We start from the raw sequence: 24,432 nt of genomic DNA, 5'->3' as shown, positions 1-24,432 counted from the left end.
TGTAAATGTTGTAAGTTTGAAACGTGATTGATACAGTACTTGTTATGTTAAGTGGATTATTATTGTGAAAATATATGTGGTAGGTACTTCTTCATGTGTTTAATGTGTTATTCTTTGTATATGGAGGATGTATGGAGAACATGGTCTATGTGCTAATGCCTAAATGTCATGCCAAGGTTACTTTGGGACTAATATACCAAACTTGACGAATTCCTCTCTATGCTTATGATTTAAATTGCCTTCGTATGCGCCTATGATCTTAAGTGGCAAAGTAAATGTTAAAAATGGGAACAATGTGAAACGTGAATTATGGAATATGAATCATGTATTGAAATGCTTAGACCTTAAATTTAGATTGAAGTGGCATTATCGTACCATCTACGTGAAGTCTTATCTATGCTTATGATTTAAATTGCTCTTGTGTGCACCTACTATCCTAAGTGGCAAAGCTAATGTTGAATATGGGAACGATGTAAAAATGTGGCCTAGTGCCACGAATAATGTGATAATTTGTGGCCCCAAGTGCCTATGAAATGCTATATGTGAAACGAAGTGATTAATGCGATGATAACAATGCCTTGGAAAGGCGGCCTAGCCGATCAGGCCGAGATCGAACTCCGCTCAAGATAGCGGTGGTATTGTGAATGGATTCCGGGAAAGAAGGAAAATAAGATTATGATTGAAGTATATGTCTCAAATGAGGCGACCTAGCTGATCGGGTCGAGATCCGACTCCGCTCAAGATAGCGGTGGTATTGTGAACAAATGATGAATAGTATGGAATGCCCCAAACTAAAAAGCTAAGGAAAAACAATGTGGAATTTGCACGATTCTTTTGATTGATAATGTGGTGATAGTTTGAAGTTTTGAGTTATATTTGTGAATTCCTGTTCTTGTATAGTTCTTTCTAACTAGATGGTGTTTAGTTATACATACTAGTACTATTCCATGGTACTAACGTCCCTTTTGCCGGGGGAGCTACATTTTTAACTGAATGTAGATGGCTCCATAGCAGATAGTGCCGATCGTGTATAACATAGCATCCTTTTCTCAAAATCTTGGTGAGCCCCTTCCTCCTTCAAGGGGTCAGGTTGTACACCTTTTGTTATAGATGTCCATTTTGAGGTATAGCCGGGGCCTTGTTGCCGACGTTGTTATCACTGTCTTTTGTATCAATAGAGGCTCTGTAGACATTTGTGTGGGTTATGTACAGATATTAGATAGGTCAATGAACCATGTTGCAACCTTGTACTCTTGCTTTCTTTTAAACAATAACTGTATGGAATCTCGAACACTTAACTACGATTTAACGTTGTGATAAAAAATGAACTAAAATGCTGAATGTACTATCTTTCCTGGTCTAAATAAATGAAAGCATGGTTTCCTTGTTCATATTGAGTTGGATGGGTAGTGTTAGATAAGGCTTGCTCAGTTGGGTTCACTCGATTGAGTGTCGGTCGCGCCTCTCAAGGTGGGGGCGTTAAAAACTTGGTATCAAAGCCTAAGGTTTTAAAGTATCCTAAGATGTCTCGGAGCCGTGTCTAGTAGAGTCTTTCTTATCGGTGTGAAGTCGACTACATTTATAAGTTGTAGGCTACTTGGGCATTTAGGAATAACATTCTTCTTTGATATTCTGAATCATATGGTGAGACTGTTCCCTTTCTAACTAGTGTATTGTTCCATCTTTTAGTAAATGGCACCTAAGAAGAAAGCGAGAATTGGACAAGAAGCCAATGCCACCACATGAGTGGTTGATGAATCACTGCTTGATACTGCAGGTGAGGGTAGTCGCCCTGCTATCACTCTGCCTGAATCTCCTATTCCAGAGCAGACTACCCCAACTCCTACACCTGTGGAGGGTACCACTATCCCTCCCATTGAAACTTCTGTCCCGCCTCCAGCCCCAGTTTCCAGTTCTGGTATTTCTGATGGGGCTCTTAGGGGAGCTATTCAGATGTTGACTCAGCTAGTGGCCTCTCAGGACTAGAGGTCAAATGTTGCGCCCAGTTCATCCAGCCAACAAGAGTATTCTACTAGTTCTAGGGTAAATAGATTTTTTCAGCTAGACCCTCCAGTGTTTTCAAGTGCCAATCTAGAAGAATACCCTTAGGATTTCATTGATGAGATGCACAAGACCCTCAGGGTTATGCGTGCAACTGAGACGGAGGGAGTAGAGTTAGTTGCCTACCGTCTGAAAGGGGTGTCCTATTTATGGTTTGAGTTGTGGGAAGATTCCCGTAGGGAGGGGAGCTCTCCGGCAATGTGGAGCGAGTTTGCCGATGCATTTATAGATCATTTCCTGCCCACCGAGACAAGGGCAGCCCGTGCAGTAGAGTTTGAAAATTTGAGGCAAGGTAACAAAAGTGTGTGGAAGTACCACATGGAGTTTGCTCGCTTGTCCAAGTATGTCATTCATATGTTGCCCACAATGGAGGCCAGGGTGCGCCAGTTTGTTCAGGGCCTTAATTCTTTGACTATTAATGAGGCTTCTATGGCTGCATTGAATTCTGATATGAATTATGGGAAGATGGTAGCATTTGCTAAGGCCACAGAAAACCGTAAACTGAAGAACAGAATGGAGAGAGAGGGTAACAGCAAGGCCCGGTCTACGGGCAATATAGGAGAGTCACTAGGTGGGGGAAGATCAGCTTTCACAGGAGGATCATCAAGGCCTTCCCAGTTTGTTGCACAGTCTTCAGCCAGTGCATCGCCAGCAGCAGTTGAGTCATTTCAGGCCCGGACAGGGCAACAGGGGACCCCATCAACGGGGTCGGTCTGGAGAGAGGTTCTAGCAGAAGCAGAGATCCCCGTGGCCCAGGTGCAAGAAGATGCACTTGGGGATTTGCTACATGGAGTTTCCCGTATGTTATGGATGTGGGATGAGGGGCCATATTTAGAGGCATTGTCGTGTGTTCCGCTAGGGAGCAGGTAGGGGCACCGCACAGCCAGCCAGCCCAGCAGCTGCTATATCTTCAACCCCCTCTCCAGCTCAAGGTACCCCAGCACACTCAGGGCGTGGTGCAGCTAGGGGTGGTGCGCAGAGTTTAGGAGGACCCAACCAGTTCTATGCTATGAGTGAACGCAAACTGCAGAGGCTTCCCCAGATGTTGTTATAGGTATTCTGACTATTCAATCTCATGACATGTATGCACTTATTGACCCCGGTTCCACCTGTCCTATGTTACCCCTTTTGTTGCTATGGGATTCGGGAAAGAACCAGAACAACTTTATGAACCATTCTCGGTGTCTACTTCGGTTGGTGAGTCAATTTTGGTTACTCGAATTTATATAAGTTATGTTACCATGGTGTGCGGTAGGGATACCAGGACCGATCTTATTGAATTGGGAATGGTAGATTTTGATGTAATAATGGGAACAGATTGGCTTTATTCATGTTTTTCCAAGCTTGATTGTCGGACTAGAACTATGAAGCTTGAATTTCCTAATGAGCCCGCTATTGTATAAGAGGGAGATAATGTAGTGCCTAGAGGTCGGTTTATTTCCTACCTTAAGGCCGCAAAGATGATCATGAAGGGGCGTATCTATCATTTAGTTCGGGTTACAGACACCAATGTCGAGGCGCTTAGCCTTGAGTCTATACCAGTTGTGAATGAATTTCCAAATATCTTTCAAGATGAGCTCCTTGGGATTCCTCCGGACAGGGAGATTGATTTTGGGATCGATATGATACCAGGCATGCAGCCTATATCGATTCCACCTTACAGAATGGCACCGGTAGAACTGAAAGAGCTAAAGGAACAATTGAAGGATTTGCTAGAAAAGGGTTTCATCGGGCCGAGTGTGTCTCCATGGGGCGCACCAGTCTTGTTTGTAAGAAAGAAAGATGGGTTGTTGAGGATGTGTATTGACTACCGACAACTCAACAAAGTCACAATCAAAAACAAATACCCTCTGCCAAGAATAGATGACTTGTTTGATCAATTGCAAGGTGCTACGTGTTTCTCAAAAATTGACTTGTGGTCCGGGTATCATCAATTGAAGATAAGGAAGTAGGATATTCCAAAGACGGCTTTCAGAACCTGGTATGGGCACTTTGAATTTATGCTAATGTCTTTTGGGCTAACAAATGCCCCGGCAGCATTCATGGATCTTATGAATCGAGTCTTCAAGCCTTTTCTAGACTCATTTTTGATAGTGTTACTTGATGATATTCTTGTGTATTCCCGGAGTCGGGAGGACCATGCTGGCCATCTCAGGGCAGTTTTGCAGACTCTTCAGCAACATCAATTATATGCGAAATTTTCAAAATGTGAATTTTGGCTTGAATCTGTCGCGTTCTTGGGTCCTGTTGTTTCCAGGGAAGGAATTATGGTTGATCCTCAAAAGATTGCAGCAATGAAGAATTGGCCTAGACCTACCACCCCAACAGAGATTCGTAGTTTCTTGGGTTTGGCTGGGTACTACATGAGGTTTGTGGAGGGGTTTTCTACTATTGCCTCTCCATTGACAAAATTGACGCAGAAAGCAGTTAAATTCCAATGGTCTGATGCTTGTGAAAAGAGTTTCCAAGAATTGAAAACAAGGTTGACAACAACACCAGTGTTAGCCCTGCCAGAAGGTACAAAGGGATTGGTGGTGTATTGCAATGCTTCCAGGATCGGGCTCAGGTGTGTGTTGATACAACACAGTAAGGTTATAGCCTACACTTCTAGGCAACTCAAGAATTATGAAAAGAACTATCCAACCTATGACTTAGACCTAGCGGCAGTGGTGTTTGCGCTAAAAATTTGGCGACATTATTTGTATGGGGTCCATGTGGATGTGTTTACGGATCATAAGAGCCTTCAATATAATTTTAAGCAGAAGGAGTTGAATCTGAGGCAAAGAAGATGGCTAGAGTTACTCAAGGACTATGACATTGATATTCTCTATCACCCGGGAAAGGCTAATGTTGTGGCAGACGCTCTTAGTCGAAAATCTATGGGAAGTTTGGCTCATTTGGAGGCATATTAGAGGCCGTTAGCCAGGGAGGTTTACCAATTGGCTTGTTTGGGAGTTCACCTTGCAGACTCTAATGAAGGAGGGCTAGTTGTGCAGAACAGGGCTGAATCATCGCTTGTGGCAGAGGTGAAAGAAAATCAATTCAATGATCCATTATTAGCACAACTTAAAGAGGGGATCCACAAACACAAGACCGCAGCTTTTTCCCTAGGCATGGATGATGGTACCCTACGGTACCAAGACCGCCTATGTGTTCCTGATATTGACGGTCTTCGGGAAAGGATCATGGCAGAAGCTCACACTTCCAGGTATTCCGTGAATCTAGGTTCTACGAAAATGTATCATGATCTCAAGGAAATTTATTGGTGGAACAACATGAAGAAGGATGTGGCAGACTTTGTGGCAAAATGTCTGAATTGTCAGCAAGTAAAGGCCGAACATCAAAGGCCCGGTGGATTGGCTTAAAGCATAGAAATTCCAATGTGGAAATGGGAGATGATTAACATAGATTTCGTGGTAGGGTTGTGCCCACCCCGCGCAAGTTTGACTCAATTTTGGTAATCGTGGATCGACTCACAAAATCAACGCACTTCTTACTAGTTAAACTTACCGACACAACGGAACAATATGCCCAGTTGTATATCAAGGAAATAGTCAGGTTGCATTGTACTCTAGTTTCAATCATTTCCGATCGAGGGGCTCAGTTCACAGGCAACTTTTGGAAGAAATTTCAGCAAGGTTTGGGCATGCAGATAAATCTTAGCATAGCTTTTCACCCCCAAACCGACGGGCAAGTAGAGCGGACTATTCAGACGCTTGAGGATATGTTGCGTGCTTGTACTCTCGATTTCAAAGGTTGCTGGGATGATCATTTGCCACTTATTGAATTTGCTTACAACAACAACTTCCATGCTAGTATCCAGATGGCACCATTTGAAACATTGTATGGTAGGAGATGTAGGTCTCCCATTGGGTGGTTCGAGGTTAGATAAGCAGAATTGATAGGGCCGGACCTCGTGCATCAGGCCATGGAGAAACTCAAGATTATCAAGGAGAGGTTGAAAACTGCTCAAAGTCGCCAAAAATCTTATTCGGATGTGCATCGCAGAGATTTGGAATTCAAGGAGGATGATTGGGTATTTTTGAAAGTTTCCCCCATGAAGGGTATCATGCGATTTGGAAAGAAAGGGAAATTGAGTCCGAGGTATGTCGGACCATACCGAATCATTCAGAGGATTGGTCCAGTGGCATACAAGCTCGAGCTGCCACCCGAGATGTCATTGGTACACCCAGTCTTTCATGTGTCCATGTTGATAAAGGTAGTGGGAGATCCGTCCACTATTGTGCTAGTTGAAACCATTGAGGTTAATGAAGAGTTGTCGTATGAAGAAGTTCCAATTACCATTCTTGATAGGCAAGTTCGAAAATTGAGAAATAAGGAAATTGCATCCGTGAAAGTGTTATAGCGGAACAAGCAAGTTGAGGAAGCCACTTGGGAAACCAGGATGAAGTGAAAAAGCAGTACCCATATTTGTTTGTATAGTCATGTAATAACTTTTGTTTATTTAGCCCCTATGAACTATCTTCTTCTGACTTGGTCTATGTAAAGTTGTCCCCTTTTTGGTAATATGTTGCCTATACGGCCATGGTTGATGTTGTACAAGTTATATAATATCTATGAATATGTTTATGCTGTTAGGATATGCTTCTAGGGCTCTCTGGCAGGTAAATAGTCCTAGTTACAAAGGAAACTCAGACGAAATTTTTGGAAATTTAGGGAGTTAACCAAATTTAGGGTTGTGGATATGTTTCATGTTGTGAAAAGCTGAGGTTGCATAAACATTCCTAATAAGTGATCCTTGATCCTCATTCGAGGATGAATGATCTTAAGTGGGGGAGGATGTAAGGCCCCGTGAAGTTTTCTGTTCAAAAACCTGAATCTCGTGGTGCTAAGTTAGGAACATATGTTAGAAATTCATAAAATTCTCGGTTCGGACATTTTTGGACTGATCTATGCTCTAAAAAGTCAAGAAATAATATTTTCCAGAAAAGTGCGATTTTGCGGTCGAGAATGCGGTTGTATATCAGGTATGGGGACCGCATACTCGTCGCAAAATGAGTCATTGTGTTGGTCAAATTTGAGGTCAAGTATACGATCGCATAACCAATATGCGGACCGCATAGTCGTCGCATATTTCCCTTGGGATTTTGTAAGGGGCAGTTCTGCGGTACATTATGCGACCGCGGAACGGGTATGCGGACCACATTTCTGCCGCATACTCAGACAGTGTGTTCAGGTTTTGGGGAGCATTTGCGGTCCATTATGTGGGCCGCATGTCAGTTTTGCGATTGCAGATCTGACTCGGGGATCCAATTTTCTAAATTTTAAACCCGACCTCCTATCATTATATACTGTGTAATAGCTCATTTTGAGCCTGTTTTCCTGATGCTTTTAGAGGGAGAGAGAGGGTCTTAGAGAGGGGAAGTGACTTTCATCAATATTGATCCAAAAATCCTGGTTAAAACATTGAAGATAATCAAGTGAGAGACCTAAACCCTCATCCCAAGAGGTAAGGCTTCATCACCTCATCTCTCATTTTTACACATAGCTACAAAGGGTCATTAATGAGGTAATTCATGGGGGTAAGGGGTTTGCATTGCATGCATGTGTTCTTGAAGAGTATGGGGAATTACAAAAGAGGAGGCATGGGTAATGGGATAGTGTAATCTTGCATAAAAGAATCATAAGACCTTAATGAACACTAATTGCTCGGTAAAATGCTCGAGAGAGCTTAGATTATGATCTTTTCTTGATTATGAATTAAATTGTGCTATATTGCTTAAATAGATTGAAGTGCAAACATTCCGGAATGTTATAGGATTAAGGAAAGCTCGGTTGAGGTATGTATGGCTTAAACCCCATCTCTTAGAAATTGAGCTTCCATAGTGCCCGTGTAAATGTTGTAAGTTCGAAACATGATTGATACAGTACTTGTTATGTTAAGTGGATTATTATTGTGAAAATGTATGTGGTAGGTACTTCTTCATGTGTTTAATGTGTTATTCTTTGTATATGGAGGATGTGTGGAGAACATGGTCTATGTGCTAATGCCTAAATGTCATGCCAAGATTACTTTGGGACTAATATGCCAAACTTGACGAATTCCTCTCTATGCTTATGATTTAAATTGCCTTCGTATGCGCCTATGATCTTAAGTGGCAAAGTAAATGTTTAAAATGGGAACAATGTGAAACGTGAATTATGGAATATGAATCATGTATTGAAATGCTTAGACCTTAAATTTAGATTGAAGTTGCATTGTTGTGCCATCTACGTGATGTCTTATCTATGCTTATGATTTAAACTGCTCTTGTGTGCACCTACTGTCCTAAGTGGCAAAGCTAATGTTGAATATGGGAACAATGTAAAAATGTGGCCTAGTGCCACGGATAATGTGATAATTTGTGGCACCAAGTGCCTATGAAATGATATATGTGAAACGAAGTGATTAATGCGATGGGAACAATGCCTTGGAAAGGCGGCCTAGCTGATCGGGCCGAGATCGAACTCCGCTCAAGATAGTGGTGGTATTGTGAATGAATTCCGGAAAAGAAGGAAAATGAGATTGTGATTGAAGTATATGTCTCAAATGAGGCATCCTAGCCGATCGGGTCGAGATCGGACTCCGCTCAAGATAGCGATACCATATAACACGGATAAACAAAGCATAAAGAAGCAAAAATGGGGAAAACGGTTCGGTAACTCATGAGACGACTGGCCGAGTCGTCACATCCTCCCCAACTTAAACAAGCGTTCGTCCTCGAACGAGTCAAGAAACATACCTAAAGCCTCAAGCTGGTGAGGATATCTGCTCTGCATCTCCCGCTCGGTCTCCTAGGTAGCCTGCTCCACGGGTCGACCTCTCCACTGCAGCTATATCCTTTGACCTCAACTTTCGAACCTGACGACCCAAAATTGCTACTGGCTCCACATCATGAGTCAAATCATTATCCAACTGAACCGTGCTGAAATCCAAAACTTGAGATGGATCCCCAATATATTTCCGGAGCATAAAAACATGAAATACCGGATGCACACTAGACAAGCTGGGTGGCAAAGCAAGCTCATAAGCCACATCCCCAATCCTCCGAAGCACCTCAAAAGGCCCAATGAACCGAGGACTCAATTTACCTTTCTTTTCAAATCTCATAACACCCTTCATGGGCAAAACCTTCAACAGAACCTTCTAGCTAACCATGTAGGACACATCTCGAACCTTCCTGTCAGCATAACTCTTTTGCGTTGACTGAGCTACACGAAGTCTCTCCTGAATTACCTTCACCTATTCCAAAGCATCCTGCACCAAGTCTGTCCCCAATAGCCTAGCCTCACCGAGCTCAAACTAACCAAATAGAGATCTACACCGCCTCCCATATAAAGCTTCATATGAAGCCATCTGAATACTCGACTGGTAGTTGTTGTTATAAGCAAATTCTGCAAGCGGTAGAAACTGATCCCATGACCCTCCGTAATAAATGACACAAGCACGCAACATGTACTCCAATATCTGAATAGTGCACTCAGACTGCCCATCCATCTGAGGGTGAACAGTTGTGCTCAACTCAACCTAAGTACCCAACTCTCGTTGCACAGATCTCCAAAACTGCTATGTAAACTGAGTTCCCCTATTTGAAATGATGGAAATTGGGACACCATGCAACCAAATAATCTCCCGGATATAGATATCTGCCAACCGCTCTAAAGAATAGGTAGTACACATATGAATGAAGTGTGCAGACTTGGTCAGCCGATCCACAATCACCCAAATAGTATCGAACTTTTTCAAAGCTCGAGGAAGTCCAACTACGAAGTCTATAGTGATCCTCTCCCACTTCCACTCTAGAATATCCATCTGCTGAAGCAAGTCACCCGGTCTTTGATGCTCATATTTCGCCTGCTGACAATTGAGACACCGAGCCACAAATCTCACAATGTCTTTCTTCATTTTTCGCCACCAATAGTGTTGTCTCAAGTCTTGATACATCTTCACGGAACCTGGATGAATGGAATACCGCGAGCTATGGGCATCTTCCATAATCAACACCCGAAGCCCATCTACATTGGGCACACATATCCGGCCCTGTATCGTCAACACCCCATTATCACCAATGGTCACATCTCTGGCATCATCATGCTGAACTCTATCCTTCAGGACAAGCAAATGTAGATCATCATACTGGCACTCTCTGATGCGATCATATAAGGAAGACCGAGAAACCACACAAGCCAATACCCGGTTGGGCTCCGAAATATCTAACCTCACGAACCTATTGGCTAAGGCCTGAACATCAACTGCAAGAGGTCTCTCCCTAACTGGAATATATGCCAAATTCCCCATACTCATAGACTTTCAGCTCAAAGCATCGGCCACCACATTGGCCTTCCCCGGATGGTACAATATAGTGATATCATAATACTTAAGCAACTCCAACCACCTCTGCTGCCTCAAATTGAGATTCTTCTGTTTGAACAAGTGCTGGAGGCTACGATGATCAGTAAACACCACAAGACACACCATACAAGTAATGCCTCCAAATCTTCAAGGCGTGAACTATAGCAGCAAACTCCAAATCATGAACGGGGTAGTTCTTCTCATGGGGCTTTAACTGACGAGAAGCATAAGCAATAGCTCTACCCTCCTACATCAAAACACAACCAATACCAACTCTCAAAGCATCACAATACACGGTATATGAACCTGAAGTTGATGGAAAAACTAACACTGGAGCTGTGGTCAAAGCTATCTTGAGCTTCTGAAAGCTCTCCTCGCACTCGTCTGACCATACAAATAAAGCACCCTTTTGAGTCAACTTGGTAAAGGGCGATGCGATAGATGATAATCCCTGAACAAACTGGCGATAATAGCCTACCAAACCAAGAAAGCTGCGAATCTCTGTGGCTGAGGACGGTCTAGGACAACTCTGAACCGCCTCTATCTTCTTCGAATCAACCTGAATACCCTTGATAGACACCACATGCCCCAAGAAAGCCACTAAACTGAGCCAAAACTCACACTTGGAGAATTTTGCATAAAGCTTCTCCTCCCTCAATCTCTGCAACACAACTCTCAAATGCTCCGCGTACTCCTCCTGACTACGTGAATATACCAGAATATCATCAATGAAGACTATGACAAACGAGTCAGGATAAGGCTGGAACACGCTGTTCATCAAATGCATGAACATTGCTGATGCATTGGTCAACCCAAAAGACATCACCAAGAACTCATAATGACCATATCGGGTCCTGAAAACTGTCTTAAGAATATCCGAGTCCCTGATCTTCAACTGGTGATAACCCGAACGGAGATCAATCTTGGAGAACACTCTTGCTCCCTGAAGCTGGTCAAATAAATCATCAATGCGAGGCAAAGGATACTTGTTCTTAATTGTTACTTTGTTCAATTTCCTATAATCAATGCACATCCTCATAGTGCCATCCTTCTTCTTCACAAATAGAACCGGTGCACCCCAAGGTGACACACTAGGCCAAATAAACCCTTTATCAAGGAGTTCCTAAAGCTACTCCTTTAATTCCTTCAACTCTACTAGTGCCATACGATATGGTAGAATAGAAATGGGCTGAGTGCCCAGCACCAGCTCAATACCAAAATCAATATCCTTGTCCAATGGCATGCCCGACAGATCTGCAGGAAATACATCAGGAAAATCCCTCACAACTGGAAAAAAATCAATACTGGGAGTCTCAACACCGACATCCCTCACAAAGGCTAGATACGAAAGACAACCCTTCCCAACCATACGTGGGGCTTTCAAGAATGAGATCACTCTACTAGGAACATAATCAGACACACCTCACCACTAGATCTACGGCACACCCAGTATAGCCAATATGACTGTCTTAGCATGACAGTCCAGAATAGCACGACACGGAGATAAACTATCCATGCCTAAAATGACATCGAAATCCACCATACACAATAATAAAAGATCCACACGGGTCTCCAGACCCCCAATTATCACCACACATGACTGGTACACACGGTCTACAATAACAGTATCACCCACCGGGGTAGGTACATGAATAGGTGAAGCAAGAAACTCATGGAGCGTACCCAAATAACAAGCAAAGTATGATGACATATAAGAAAAGGTGGAACCGAGATCAAATAATACAGAGGCATCTCTGTGGTAGACTGAAACAACACCTGTAATAACAGCATCTGAAGCAATAACATCGAGTCTACCTGGAAGTGCATAGAAACGGGCCTGACAACCACTTGATCGACCTCCCCCTCTGGGGCGACCCCTAGTTGACTGACCTCCACCCCTAGCTGGCTGGGCGGGTGGTGGTGAATTAACTGGCGCTGGAGCCAATGACTGACCCCTTTGCTGAGACGAACTCGCAAGACGACGAGGGCACTGCCTCCATATATGACCCATCTCACCACACTCATAAACACTCCCAAGTGCTGGAGAAGGGGACTGAAGGGAACCCCTCGTACCGGAGTGACTAGTAGATGCACTCGGCATAGAAAAGCCCTGAGCTGATGGAGCATGGGACGAACTCTGAGCTGGAAGGGCACTAAGTGATGACTAGCCCTGATGAGAACTGTGAGAACCATGACCCGATGATGCCCCACAATAACCTGGGGGAGCTGGTTGAGCATGCCTGAATGGACGGCCTCTACCATGCTGAAATTGACCTCTCAAAGGAGTACCACTGTAACTACCAGATCCTCAAGGCCTCTTGGCCTCCCTCTCCTCTCACTCCTGGAGACGAACAAACTCAATCTCACGGGCAATATCCACAACCTCCTCGAAAGTAGCACCAATCACCCTCTCCCTAGTCATGAGAATACGAAGCTGATAAGTGAGGCCATCAACAAACCTCCTAATCCTTTCTCTATCTATCGGAACCATCCAAATAGCATGACGAGCTAACTTGGAGAATCTCATCTCGTACTACATCACAATCATCTCTCCTTGACGCAACCACTCAAACTCCCTACGCAGCTCCTCTCTACGGGAATGCGGCACATACTTCTCCAGAAAGAGAACGGAGAACTGCTTCCAGGTAAGGGGTGCTGCACCAATAGGCCTACGCCTCTTAAAAGCCTCCCAACAAGTGAAGGCAACTCTAAAAAACTGATAAGTAGTGAAAGCGACCCCGCTGGTCTCCAGAATACCCGTTGTATGAAGCATCCTCTGGCACTTATCTAAGAAACCCTAGGCATCCTCGACCCCTGTACCACTGAAGGTCGGAGTTTGCAGTCTACCAAACCTCTCCAACCTACGTTGCTCATTCTCCGGCATAGTAGGAACTACATAATCCTAAGCAGCTGCAACTGTTTGCGCTAGATGTTCCCCCGGCGTCTGAAGTCCTTGCACGACCTGCTCAGGTGTGCGAGCGGCGGGAGTTTGATTGCCTCCCCGGCTTGAGAAGTAGCTGCGACTATAGTGGCTGAAACCGCCTGAGCTAGGCCAGTGCAAACTGATAAGATCTAAGCCAAGGCCTCACGAAGACCCGGAATCACAATGGGCACAGCTGGTGCCTGAGTTGGTGCTGCTGGAACGTCCATAACTGGGACCTGATCCTAAACCGGGGCAGCTGGTGGATCTGCAGGTGCTGCCCTAGCTGCTCTGCCCCTACCACAACCACGGCCGCGTCCTTGGCCTCTGGTGGCTACAGCTGGTGGTACTGGTGGTCGTCCATCCTGACCAGTAGCACGTGTCCTCACAATCTGTGAGAGAATACAACAACAGAAGTTTAATACTCAGATCAACAAATTCGCACGACAAGAATTTCAAGAATATAAAGTTTTTCCTAAAGGTTCTGCAGCCTCTCGAGGATAAATATAGACGTCTCTGTAACGATCCACGAGACTCTACTAAACCTGCTCATGACTCATGACACCTATGTAACCTAGGCTCTCATACCAACTTGTCACAACCCTAAACCCGGATTCGGTCGTGATGGCGCCTCTCGTGAAGACAAGGGAGCCGACACTTTCCCCATTTTTCCAATTATTAACCATTAAGCATTTAGAACAGTCTAAACATGAATAAATAACCCAAAGTTTAAGCAAATGATAGTATAATATGTGGAATACAACCCAAACACAGCCCGATATCGGGGTGTCACTAGTCATGAGCATCTAACCAAAACGGAATTCTCCAAATGTATATAACTAAAGAGTTTAATAAAGAAACTAAGAACAGAAAGGAAAAAGATAGGGAAGAGCTCCGGGCTGTGAACGCCAACAACTACCTAGAGTTTCCTCGGATTTGCCTGAGCCAGAATGATCAGCACTCGGGAGCAGGACCAGACATGCCAGAATCTGCACACAGGATGCAGGGAGTAAAGTGAGTACTCCAACTCAGTGAGTAATAATCATAAATAAAGACTGAAAGCAGAAAATCATGTAAGGCACAAAAGCATGCTATAATGAAGCAATAAAACCATTTAAAAATAGTAAACCAGTGAAAGATAAGTAAAATCCTTTAACTCAAACTTTACTTCATGAAAAGCCCTTTCAACAATTAAGCAGGTAACTGACAGTCAATTATGAAAGTAAACACATAAAGGTTCGCCCCTTGGGCACAGTATCAACAAATCCGCCCATCGGGCAACATCTTAGAACAATACCAGCCCCTCGGGCTCAATCTCACATTACAATGGGTACCCGCGCTCACTGGGGGTGTACAGACTCTTAGAAGGGGCCCTTACGGCCCAAGCGCAATATCAAGCCACCTCGTGGCATCATCACTAGGCCCTCGGCCTCATATCAATCAAGCCACCTCATGGCGTACATATATCAAGCTCTCGGCCTCATAATCAGTATCAAATGTTTCCTCGCAACATAAGCCATCGGCCTTACTCAGTCAAACACAAGCCACTCGGGCAATAGTAAAACGTGATTCTTAGCCCAATATATCATTTAAAATATCATTTAAGTGTTAAAGCAGAGTAAACATGGATGAGTATGAAAAACTGTGAAATATAACATGACTGAGTTCAAGTATAGAGTCAAATCAGTGAGGAAATACCAGTAAAAATCCCTGAAGGGTTCAAATAGTTGTCAGAAGACCTAAATATGGCATTCAACCCAAATCATGATGATAGCAAATAGATTTTAGTCAAATACGCGGTAAAATAGTCATTCGGGACGGACTAAGTCACAATCCCCAATAGTGCACGACCCCACACTTGTTATCAAGCATGTACGTCACCTCAATAAAGTACAACGATGTGCAAGTCCGAGGTTTCATACCCTCAGAACATTATTTACAATCATTACTCACCTCGAACCGGACAAATCTTTAGCTCGCGACGCCTTTGTCCCTCGAATCGGCCTCCACTCGAGTCGAATCTATCCAAAATCAGAACGAGGACGTCAAAATATGCTAAGGGAACAACGCCCAAGCAAAAATAATCAATTTACAACATAAATCCCGAAATTACCAAACCTCAACCCTCGGGCCCACGTCTCGGAATTCGATAATTTTTACATCAATAGATTCCTTATCTCCCCACGAGTTCATACATAAATCCGACCTCCAATGGTCCTTCAAATCCTCCATCAAAGGTCTAAGTTTCCAAGCCCTAGTTCTTAAATTAGAATCGAGTTTTTAAGTCCAAGAATCTTACCTCCAAGCGATTCCCCTTGAATCCCTCTTCAATCACCTTCAAAAAGCTCCAAAAATGACCAACAATGGAGGAAATAAACCCCAAAATCGCGGATAAGATGAGTATTTATACATTCTGCCCAGGCCTGAAATCCTTCTTTGCGAATGCGGTCAAAGCCTCGAGTTTGCGAAGCACAAAATGTCTTTGACCAAAAATCCTCTTATGCGATCACGACAACCCCATTGCGAATGCGATGCTTCACTCAGATAGACCTTCGCGATCGCGTTCCCCCTATCATGAACGCAATGAACAAATTCTCCCAGAAGCTCGGCTGCCCATTCCTTCTACGCGAACGCGACAACACCTCCGCGAACGCGAAGCACAGCTGCCCAGCCCTTCGCGAACGTGGAGCCTTCCTCGCGAACACAAAAGCTAAATTTCCAGCTTCCTCAACTGACCCTTCGCGAACGCGAAGGCCATTTTTATGCAGCACTGGCCTGCAATTTTCTGGAGGTTCCAACTTCATGAAAATGGCCCGATTGACCACCCGAAACTCACCCGAGGCCCCCGAGACCTCAACCAAAAGCATCAACATATCCCAAAACCTTATTCAAACTTGTACCAATATTCGAAACACCTCAAACAACATCAGATCGACCAAAATACATCAGATTCAAGCCTAAGTTTCCAAAAACTTCTAAATTCCATTTATGATCAAAAACCCGACCAAACCACGTCCAAATGACCTAAAATTTTGCACACATTTCCCAAATGAAACAAAGGAACTAATTCAACTCTCGAAATTCTATTCCGACCATATATCGAAATCTTGCCTACCAACCGGAAATCGCCAAAGTATCAACTTCGCCAATTCAAGTCTAAATCTACTCCGAACCTCCAAAACTCATTCCGATCGCGCTCCTAAGTCCCAAATCACCTCCTGAAGCTAACCGAACCATCGGAACTCACATCCAAGCCCTCTAACACATAAGTCAACATTCAATTGACTTTTCCAACTTAAGCTTCCTCAAAAGAGACTAAGTGTCTCAAACCTTACCAAAATCATTCTGGATTCGATCCGACCCACCCGATACCACATAACACGGATAAGCAAAGCATAAGAAGAAGAAATGGGGAAAATGGAGCAGTAACTCATGGGACGACTAGCTGGGTCGTCACACTTTCCTGATACTCGCCTATTTTTGCTACCGACTTCATTAATACAATAGCTTAAATACATCTAATACATCTTATAACAACAAAAAACATATCTACAATCCGTAATATAGCAAATGGTATCTATAGATAGCTAATTATCACTAAAAGATAGTGCTTTAGAAAATTTCCCAAAGAATAATAGATAACTTGGGGTCAGCCCAAATTTACTCATGAGCTAATATGTTTGTAGCCCAACCCATTAATCCCTAGGCGGATTGAACGGGTTGGATGGGTTTGGACTCAAATTTCCACCCCTACTTAAACAAAAAATGTTCTATCACTTAAGTTGTCTCATACTATTTGGTGAATATAGAAAACTCTTGGGCCCTTTTAAAAAAGCTTTAAAAGTACTTGATTAATACCAGAATTGTGTTACCACTAAGAATCTATAGAAAAATAATTTACCCAAAATATATATTTAAACACAAATTGTTCATAAAGTTGTTGGGCCGGGCATTATATCACTAGTATATTTATATAAGAAAAACTATAAATATGGGATGCGGACTAACCATTCAATTTTTTGGGCTATTTTACTATCTCCTATAGCAAATGTTGATTGCTTATTTATTATAAATAAATACCCTTTTAAAAAATTACCTCCTATAACTACCTTTTAATTTTTATAGCAAAATATCTATTTATGGTCACTTCCTACCTTTAAGGCATTAGATACGTTGTGTAATATTTTTCTCTCTCCTCCTTCCTCTTTCCTCTTTCTTCTCTTTTTCCCCCATTTTTTTCTCCCCTGCTTTTAAAAACCCTAGTAAGGGCTGTGTTCTGCCAATGACAGATCTAGCCTGCGACCACTTCCCCCATTCCTTGTTGTGTCACCCCTAACCCTCTCATTCGGCCAGTGATTTCTTTCACATAGTTGTGTTACACATTCTAAACTTTTCTCAAATTTTGCATTGATTGTTCATGTTTGCCTTGTAAGAGCTGAAGCAGTTCTGTCTCTAGTTTTCGTTTGATCCTTTAACTTGGTGCTTCTTCAACAACTGTCTTCATTTAACCGGCGGCGACTCCCCACATGGCTGCAGCCTGAATATCGGTGGATTGGGGACAGAGTTTGGGGCTGAGGAACTTGAAGAGTCTATTACTTTTTTTCATTGTATTTCAATGTATCTCACGGTATTCCATGTATTTCATTGTATTCACTGTCTTTTTTTCATTGTATTTCAATGTATCTTGCTGTATTCTATGTATTTCATTGTATTCACTGTCTCGCTGTATTCAATTGTCACAACCCAAACCGATGGGCCCCGACGGGCACCCGGTACCTTATTCAACCGAGTACCAATGTAACGTATCTTTCTTAGTACATCATCATATACACGTGACATACAGGCCTAATATGCCAACATAATCATTTATAAACTCAAAACATAGGCCGACAAAGCCGTACAATCTTTCACGTACAAGACATATGTCTACAAGCCTCTAAGAATACATAAATGTCATAAAGGTCGGGACAGAGTCCCACCATACCAAACAATACACGTCTAAATCCTACTAACCAAACGAGCAACTCCGAAGCAAATGGAGCGCACCAACATCTTCCGCTGAGCTGATAGCCTACTTGGAGGGCTTTCGACCTGTCTATCGGGACCTTCGGGCATGAAACGCAGCATCCCCAGGCAAAAGGGACGTCAGTATGAATAATGTACCGAGTATGTAAGGCACATAAATAAATACATAAGAGACATGGAAGACATATAGAGTACATGACTCAACCTGTAAGTATGAATAACTTTGTAGATCATAAATTACTTTTAGCGTCATGCATGTGCGTATGAATGTCATGTCGTGCATAGGTACATGTTTCATAACATCATCAGCCTTTGAGGGCATTCCATTATATCATACCGGCCACTGTGGGCAAAATCATCATCGTATACCAGCTGATCAGGTGGTGGTGCGTATATAACGCCATAACCTTTCCCATATCCCATATACATATATTTACATATATACGCGTATATAACGCCTTTTGAGTACATACATATATATGCGTATATAACGCCGTTTGAATCATATTTCAGCCACTGTGGGCAACATCATCATCATATACCAGCTGATCAGGTGGTGATGCGTATATGACACTGTAACCTTTTCCCATATCCCAAATACATATATTTACATATATACGCATATATAATGTCATCTGGTCATGGGTCAGTGCACATGAATGCAGTGCATAAAAAGTACGTCAATAAAATCATTCGGAATGTCATAAGACCATTTTGCCTTTGAGTAATATCATAAAGTAAACTCTTTTCAACTTTCGTATTTTTCTGAGACCCCTGAATAGATGATAAGACATTATAACACACGAAAATTCAGGAACACAGATATCTCTAATACTTCTATGAATAGAGTCATTCAAGGAATTTGTGCATTTGCACGTTCCGTTCGTATCGTATGGATCATGCCAAAAGAAAGAAGGGATAGCCTTAACATACCTGGAGTAGGAAAAACTCCGTATAATATTTTCGTTGGAATTTTCCTTGGTTGGAAAACATTTTTGCTGAAGCTCGTTAATGGCTAAACATGATCTAATGCTTTCAAGACAAGGAAAGCTAACGTTTCCTTTCTAATCTCAAAGCTCCAGGGAGTTTTTCACGTTTTTCTTGAGCAAGAAAGTTCATTTGATTTTTTTGTTAAGATTTTGTACTGCCCATGGAGCTTTTACGTTTTGGGGCATTTGAAAATCATTTGATATTTGATGAAATTTGACAAATTCCTAAAGAATTGTCAAACAATCCCAAAGTGATTCATATGCTATGTGGGTTCTTAATAAGACACCTTGCATATAAAATTAAGAGTCACTTCTAAATACCTCTTGGGCTGCCACGTGACTTTGGGGGAAAATTTATTAATTTTATCCACTTATTAGTTAATTGGGTAATGTCTTGTTACCCGGTAATTAACCAATTACCCGCATAATTTAAAAATTACCTTAAATTACTTAAAATTCTACTTATTTTTAATATACCTTATACACTTTACTATTATGGCCATGTGGTATCTAGTATAGTACTAGGCTATAAATACCGGGTATTTTAGCTCGGGCCATACTTCGTCCTAAAATGTCAAACTTCGACGAAATTTATTTTCTTTCATTTTCTTACCTCTCACCTTAACAAGTTTACATAACTTGTTTGAAATAGCATAATAATTATAATCTCGAAATAGTCCCATTCTCGAACTTACGTCAATTAACTTACGACGAAACTTTAACGTACCGAAAATGCGGGTTGTAACATCCCAGTTTTCGAGCTTCCATCAATTTACTGATGGCGTACCTTCACATTCAAAAATAATGGGTGTAACATCATTCCCCCCTTTGGAACATTCGTCTTCGAATGTTGACCGATGGACTTATCATTTTCACAACTTATGGCTCTTGCGAATACTTTAGTACTCTCCTTGCCATCTAAGAAACTGTTCTGTATATAAATCCAAGGTCTAGGGTATTCTCCCCTTTAGTCTTCTTTCTCATACCACGACTTGTTGTCGAAATCTTTCCATTCTTGTAACTGTTGCTATCTCCTATCATGTAGCTTTTATGACTCTGACTTTGGAAGTGCGACTATGGAACTCTTCTCTCCTTTTTCCTCCAGATTTTAACCAATCTCTAGGCCTTACTTTGTAAACATACACAGAGTTTGACAAGATGTCTCTCTGGGCATCTATAGGTATACTTGAAGTTCTTTGCTCGGTAACCTTTTTGAGCTTACGAATATTGTTATATCTTATTTCATAAATCCGCTTATCCATTCGTATAATTTTACTACATCTAGGTAGGTTCTACTATACCATAACTCTTACTTTGATTATCATTACTGAGGTCTGCTACCAACTCCAGGTTACTTTCGTTACTTATCCCATATGTAAAAATCTATGTCCTTTAACACTTCCCCATTACTTGTTCATCTTAAATATGACGGCCTAATCTCACCTCATACTTTGTGACCTGTGTCCATCCATTGTCGATTCACCTCAATATTGATTTACAATATACATTGATAACTTGGAACCTCTTACGTAATCATTAGGGTTCATGTTGCATTACGGAACATTTGAATTGATTTTTCCAATCCACCTGGGGGTGATACGATATTATACTTCCATAACCGTATTTCATAGCATCCCAATGTGATTCCCTTACGTGGGTATTTTAGTCCCGTACAATACTTGAAATCCCTTTATTTATCACAATTACACCCTTATTCTATTATTAAGACTCATCTACTCTAAATGCTACTAGTCCTAGACTCCTTTGAGTTTGTTCAGGCTATATTGAGCTTTTGTATAACTTAGAGGAACCATTAGCTCCTTCCTTTTTCTTTCACGGGCTTAATACCGAAGACACATCCATTTTCGTCACCTTCTCCCTTGCCTTTTTCTTATCCTTACTCTTGTCTTTCTACAACCTTGTCTTTCTATCATACTTTTGCTTGCGATCGATTCCCTTATGCTTTTCTGGAACATCAAGCGAGACATCACATCGTCTCCAACTTTTCTCTACTCTCTTAACTAGATCTCTCAGTACTTAGAAACCATAGGCTGGAAGACATGCCATCGACGATGCCGCTATCATTCCTGGTTATTGGACTCCCGTGCTTATAGCCTTCTATCAAAAATATGGACTATTCACAACTTTCTGCATTTGAGTATCTCGTATGTTGTTCACTTTTACCTTACTTAAAATCTCGTATCATATCTTTATCTCCTTCATAACCTCCCTTCCACCTAGGTGTAGTTCACGTCCATAACTTGAAGCTCCATTATAACACTCGCACCTCTGGTACATACATAATCCGGTGGGAGCTTCGTACTGACTTCTTATGAAGTTGGTACTTCTTCTAACTGGCTTCTTTGTAGAGCCATTATAGATTATGGTTGTTGTGTTATTTCTCTTGAACATCTGATATTAAGAGTGATTCTGTCATGTTCCCCATCACAACTTCTATAATTTTTCTAGGTCCAATAATCATACTCCTGATTTACTTCGGTGATGTAATTCTTTAGTTTCCTCTTCCTTCTAATCAGCCTTTACGTAGGCTTAAGCTATCTTCCAATATGTGGCTCATGGTATCAGTTATTACCTTAGCCTTTCATGGGCGTTATGGAATATCCATGATACAATCTTCTAATAATTCAATCCTTTGTCTATGCCCTAGGCTCAATTCTTTCTTTTAACTTATACCGGAGTCTTCTATGGCTGTGTGATTGTCAACAAATATGCTACTTGGATAATGCTCCAAAATCTTGAGTGTACCCATAACGTACTAACTCTGGATTATTGATCAAATAATTCTTTCGTTCCATCTTAGATTTCAACGTAAGCTATTACTTTTCCTGGTCTTTCTGCCCCCTTGTTGCGCCCATACTTAGCTTATCTTAGTTCACACGCATGCCGGAGTTTGCGTACAACTCATATGATCTTCGAATATTTCTATGATTTTTACTTCCCGATCACTAGCCACGGTATATTCCTCTTTCTTATGGAGGATGTACAATATTGTTGTGAAACTGTTGTTACAAGACCATTTCCTCTTTAGGTCGTTGTGCTTAGGTTGAAGCCTTTTTCCTTATTTCCTCAGCTAGTCTTTCGTTGTAGTACTTAGGGAGAACCCTTGACTCTCATAAAGCTGTGGGCTTATTACATACCTTTTTGATGTCCTTACTTACCTATAATCATCCATAGTTGCTTACTTCCATGCCCTTGTGCTTGTATGGTTGCTTTTGAACTGATATTTTGACTGCCTTCCCAGTAACACTCTTTTTTATCCCCGTAACATTCATACGGTACCTTTAGCTACCCCAACTCTTGTTTGAATATATCTCAAGTATTATAATAATATTCTTCGAAACTGAATTCTCCATGTTGGGCCCTACTATATTTATCTTACACGATCTGATGACTCATCTATAACCTCTTGTTTAGCTACACCTGGGATCTTCCCGACCAATTATTAACTACTCGTTGGCCCATTCTCATATCAATATTCCTCGTAATCTTTCTTGGGTTATTTCCTTTGTCTTAACTTACGTCTCGCACTAGCTCCTTATTTATTAACAACAGCTCGGGCAGGAACCTTTACTTCCTCTTCTTGACGTCGTGCTTGCACAATATTCTTAAATCGTAGCGTGTCTGTAAGATTTGGATAAGTTCCATCTCATTCCTCTATCATTTATCGCATTCTTCCTTTACCACTACATAGTCACTAGAACCACTTAATTCTGACTTAATGCCATATTACTCCATATTCCCCCCTTTAAGGGTGTACTAAAAGCTGAAGACACGAGGATCTACCTATAGATGTTTTACCTCTTCATCCTTAACGTCGTTTATCAACATCAATGATCCTTACTCATCTTGCAACAATCCTTCTGTTCAAGAATGACAAATCCCCTTACTCGCGAGGGTGACACTTAATGTAACTGGTACATACAGTCCCTTAAGCTTAACTTTGCTAACATTGTTTGCTTTAGGGAAGCGTCTTCCTGAATGACCATTTTCTAAATTCATCATGAATTTCCTTCTGCGGTCCATTCTATTATCGCTAGAATGAAATCTAAAATTACCATGATGTCGAGTACATTTCCAATCATTAAGTCCCTAATTCATATTTAGTTTATCTTGTTTACCAGTCCATACTGATTTCTATTACTCTGGGGATTAACTCTCCCCTCTGGTAGTCGCGTTGGAGTCACAAACTTATTTCTCGAAATGAGAATATAACCTTATGGATTATAATCTTTTGTTGTCTTAAGGCACATCGCCTTTCGTCTCTTTCTTCATTTGACTATAGGTTTTGTAACACTCTACCGTTTTCATCCATGTATCACACCTTATTCATAATGCTTCATTATCTCTCTTCCCATTATTATGCTAATATTTCTGCATATCCCTCTTCTTGTGAAAGTTTCAATACGACATTCTTTCGCTTTTAGCTTTCCTTTGCTCCATCCAGTGGCTCTTCAAGTTGCTTAACATTCTCGCTTTACTAGGGACGCGAACCACACTAAGATAATATTTATCCCTTCAAGGCTTATAGTGCACGTCTTTGTAGTACTCATATCTGGCTGCACTATTTTAAAGTGTAGCATCTGGGTGTCTCACAAGGAGATCTATAAGCACATTTGCCATATCCTTTGAAAATGTCAACTGACACAAATAATTCATCCATCATATCTTCTTATACTATTTTTTATTAACCCACATAGGGCATATCTGGAATGGGTGCAGCCAATTGTATATACCTCTGTTATATTTGAATATAACTCAAAAAGCTTATGTTCCTCTGCCTGAATTATAAACACTGTTAACTTTTGTTAACTAGGTACCTCGTACCCTTTTTCACCTTGCTCTTTTTACTTGCCGAAACTTGTACTTATCTTCTTAATCTCTCATTGTCCTTCACCATAAAGATGGTAGGAATTCTCGCCTTAAGGCTTCTTATCAAGAAGCTTACCCATTTCAGTACACCCATGATCTGCTAAAGACCTTATATTTACTTATCATAGGCATCATACAAAATTCAATTCCTCTGACTCAGTTCTTCCACAACTATCTCTCTTTCCAACCTTCTT

The sequence above is a fragment of the Nicotiana sylvestris genome, chromosome 5, assembly GCF_000393655.2.
Source record: "Nicotiana sylvestris chromosome 5, ASM39365v2, whole genome shotgun sequence".
Lineage (NCBI taxonomy): Eukaryota > Viridiplantae > Streptophyta > Magnoliopsida > Solanales > Solanaceae > Nicotiana > Nicotiana sylvestris.
Note: the sequence above shows the minus strand (reverse complement) of the source record.